Raw genomic sequence first — 3,566 nt, 5'->3', positions numbered from 1 at the left:
TTCCTCCTCCTCCTCCCCTCCTCCTCCTCCTTCTCCTCCTCCTCCTCCTCCTCCTTCTCCTCCTCCTCCTCCTCGCTGTGCTCATTCATGAATGGGCTTGTGCTGGAAAGGCTCCAGACGGAGCTGGTTAAGATCAGACCAAGGGGGGGGCGGGCTCCAGGGGGGGAGGAGGGCTCCTTTGTTCAAGGACTGGGTCAGTTTTTGGAAGTGGAAATGGGATTCCCTGCAGGAAGCAGGCTTTGCTCCCCAGCCAGGCCTCCCTTCACAGCCCCCATGTCCTTTCCTAACTCTGTGGAGTCAGGGGGAGAGAACAGCTTCCCTGAGCCAGGATCCAGGCACATGGGGTTGGGCCTGGAGGGGCTTCTGGCCACTGGCAGGCACCAGGGCTGAGCTGGGACAGGCGAGCCCGCTGCTCCTGCGGCAGGGCCAGGGCAGGGCCAGGGCAGGGCCAGGGCAGGGCCAGGGCAGAGCCAGGGCAGGGCCAGGGCAGGGCCAGGGCAGGGCTGGGGGAGACCTTGCATTTTGCCGAGTAGGCGGGGAGGGGCAGCAGGGCTGCTCCAGCCTGCACAGGGGTCCTGTGGGGTGCGAGGTGAGTGGCCTCCTGGTTTGGCCAGAGTCCAGATCGACCCCATCTGGCCGGCTGGGCCATGGCTCCAGCCAGGTTAAACTCAGAGACGGGCCCCATGCCACCCTGGTAAGTCTGCCAGTTCATCTGGGCACCCCGTGGCCACTGGAAGAGAGGGGCTGGGGGCCAAGAAGGCAACTCAGGGTCAGCATGGCAGGGCCAGGCCAAGCACTGCAGGCCAGCCAGCACCAGGACACTGACCAGACCTCAGAAGGGCCAGGCGGTGGGTGGGAGCTGCTTCCAGCCCCAGGGACCACAGCAGAGCCCCTGAGGACCGGAATGCCTGCCCTGGCTGTGGCCTCTGCCGCCCCAGGCCTCTGCCTCCCCAGGCCTCTGCCTCCCCAGGCCTCTGTCAACCCCAGGCCTCTGCGACCCCAGGCCTCTGCCTCCCCAGGCCTCTGCCTCCCCAGGCCTCTGCCTCCCCAGGCCTCTGCTGTCCCAGGCCTCTGCTGCCCCAGGCCTCTGCCTCCCCAGGCCTCTGCTGTCCCAGGCCTCTGCTGCCCCAGGCCTCTGACTCCCCTGACCTCTGCCTCCCCAGGCCTCTGCCTTGCCTCCCCAGGCCTCTGCCTCCCCAGGCTCTGCTGCCCCATGCCTCTGCTGTCCCAGGCCTCTGCTGCCCCAGGCCTCTGCCTCCCCAGGCCTCTGCCTCCCCAGGCCTCTGCTGTCCCAGGCCTCTGCTGCCCCAGGCCTCTGCCTCCCCAGGCCTCTGCCTCCCCAGGCCTCTGCAACCCCAGGCCCTACAGCCCCAGTCCTCTGCTGTCCCAGGCCTCTGCTGCCCCAGACCTCTGCTGCCCTAAGCCTCTGCCGCCCCAGACCTCTGCCTCCCCAGGCCTCTGCCTCCCCAGGCCTCTGACTCCCCAGGCCTCTGCCTCCCCAGGCCTCTGCCGCCCCAGGCCTCTGACTCCCCCGACCTCTGCCTCCCCAGGCCTCTGACTCCCTAGGCCTCTGTCAACCCCAGGCCTCTGCCTCCCAGGCCTCTGCCTCCCCAGGCCTCTGCCTCCCCAGGCCTCTGCAACCCCAGGCCCTACAACCCCAGTCCTCTGCTGTCCCAGGCCTCTGCTGCCCCAGACCTCTGCTGCCCTAAGCCTCTGCCTCCCAGACCTCTGCCTCCCCAGGCCTCTGCCTCCCCAGGCCTCTGCCGCCCTAAGCCTCTGCCGCCCCAGACCTCTGCCTCCCCAGGCCTCTGCCTCCCCAGGCCTCTGCCGCCCCAGGCCTCTGACTCCCCTGACCTCTGCCTCCCCAGGCCTCTGCCGCCCCAGGCTCTGCCGCCCCAGGTCTCTGACTCCCCCGACCTCTGCCGCCCCAGACCTCTGCCTCCCCAGGCCTCTGCCTCCCCAGGCCTCTGCCGCCCCAGGCCTCTGACTCCCCTGACCTCTGCCTCCCCAGGCCTCTGCCTCCCCAGGCCTCTGCCGCCCCAGGCCTCTGACTCCCCTGACCTCTGCCTCCCCAGGCCTCTGCCTCCCCAGGCCTCTGCCGCCCCAGGCCTCTGCCGCCCCAGGCCTCTGACTCCCCCGACCTCTGCCGCCCCAGGCCTCTGACTCCCCCGACCTCTGCCTCCCAGGCCTCTGCTGCCCCAGGCCTCTGCCTCCTCACCCAGACGCCGTGCACCTGGCCATAAGTGCCGCTCTCTCTCCCCTGAGCTCTTCCGAGGGCTTTTTACAAATAAGCGACCCCTGTGTGCCCAGCACTGTGTCCAGGCTCCCAAGCTGCACTACCCCTTTAAGCACCACAGGTGTCCTTCCGATTGGGGACGTTAGCTCGCACTGCTCCCTTCAGCCACTGGAGGCACGAGTGGCCAGTCCGCAGGCCACAGGACAGAGGAACAGCTGGAGGGCTCCCGGGCAGGTGGAGTGGGCATGGGTCTCTGGCTGCTGCAGGACCCGTCCGCAGAGTCCCTGAGTCCCTCTCACCCACGGGCTGCACATCCAGCTCTTCTTCCAGAGCGTGGCCCCCAGACCCCTGGGGACACTCCCTCTTTCTGACGTGGATGACAGACCCGCTGGAGCCGGTCTGGGGCCAGCACGGCTCCTCCTGCTTTGGCTGGTAGCCCAGCTCCGGGCCAGGGTGGTGGACCAGCAGAGGTGGCCAAGCCCGGGGTCAGGCTCCTCTGGGCCAAAGGAGACACGGCCTCTCGTAGCTCCGCAGAGGCCTCGTCCCAAAGTCACCCTTTCAGAGTTGGCAGAGCCACCTGAGCCCTGGGCCCAGCGACCTCCGTCCTGCAAGCCCGCAGCGGAGGAGGAGGAGCTGGCCGTGAGCCCGGGGCTCGGAGCCCCACTTCTCACCTGTACAAGGAGCAGCCGTCCCCTGGCCTCCAGGCGCTGCGCAGACCCGAGGGCCAGGGCTCGGGAAGGGCACCCGCGGTGCGTCCAGGCGGGGGAGGGAGCGGCAGGGGACCCAGTGTGAGCCCTGCCCTCCAGGGGTGCGGTGCAGCCTGGGAGCCAGCCAGACCCGACGAGGCTGCAGGGAGGGCCGCTGGGCACAGCAGGGGGCACCTGGAAGGTTCAGGGAAGGGCAGGAGGGGGCATCTGGAGGCCCGCGTGGGCAGTCCGCAGGCCACAGGGCAGAGTCCCCGACAGGCACCAGCCGCCCCAGGATGGCCCCCTCCACTACAGGGACACTGAGCCCTGGAGGGAGGGACTTTCTGAGGGCACAGAGCTGGCACCTGGGAGCTTGGTCTCCTGACCCGGGCAAAGGCCCAGAGGGACAGGGAGGTGGGTGGCAGGGTGGAGCCATGAGTCTGCAGAGGCCACCAGCACTGGGTGTGGGGCCTGAGGGTCATCCTGATGGCGAGGGACGTGACAAGGTGGGAGGGGGCCACCCAGCAGCCTCCTCTGGGAGCCCTGCCTGCTCCCTGGCGACTCACCAGGGCAGGGGGGCCGTTCCCTCTGGAGGGGCCGTGGCCTGTCCCCACCCCCAAGCGTCTGGAGCAGGACAGGATCAC

This window comes from Urocitellus parryii, chromosome 15, assembly GCF_045843805.1.
Source record: "Urocitellus parryii isolate mUroPar1 chromosome 15, mUroPar1.hap1, whole genome shotgun sequence".
NCBI classification, from domain to species: domain Eukaryota; kingdom Metazoa; phylum Chordata; class Mammalia; order Rodentia; family Sciuridae; genus Urocitellus; species Urocitellus parryii.
Note: the sequence above shows the minus strand (reverse complement) of the source record.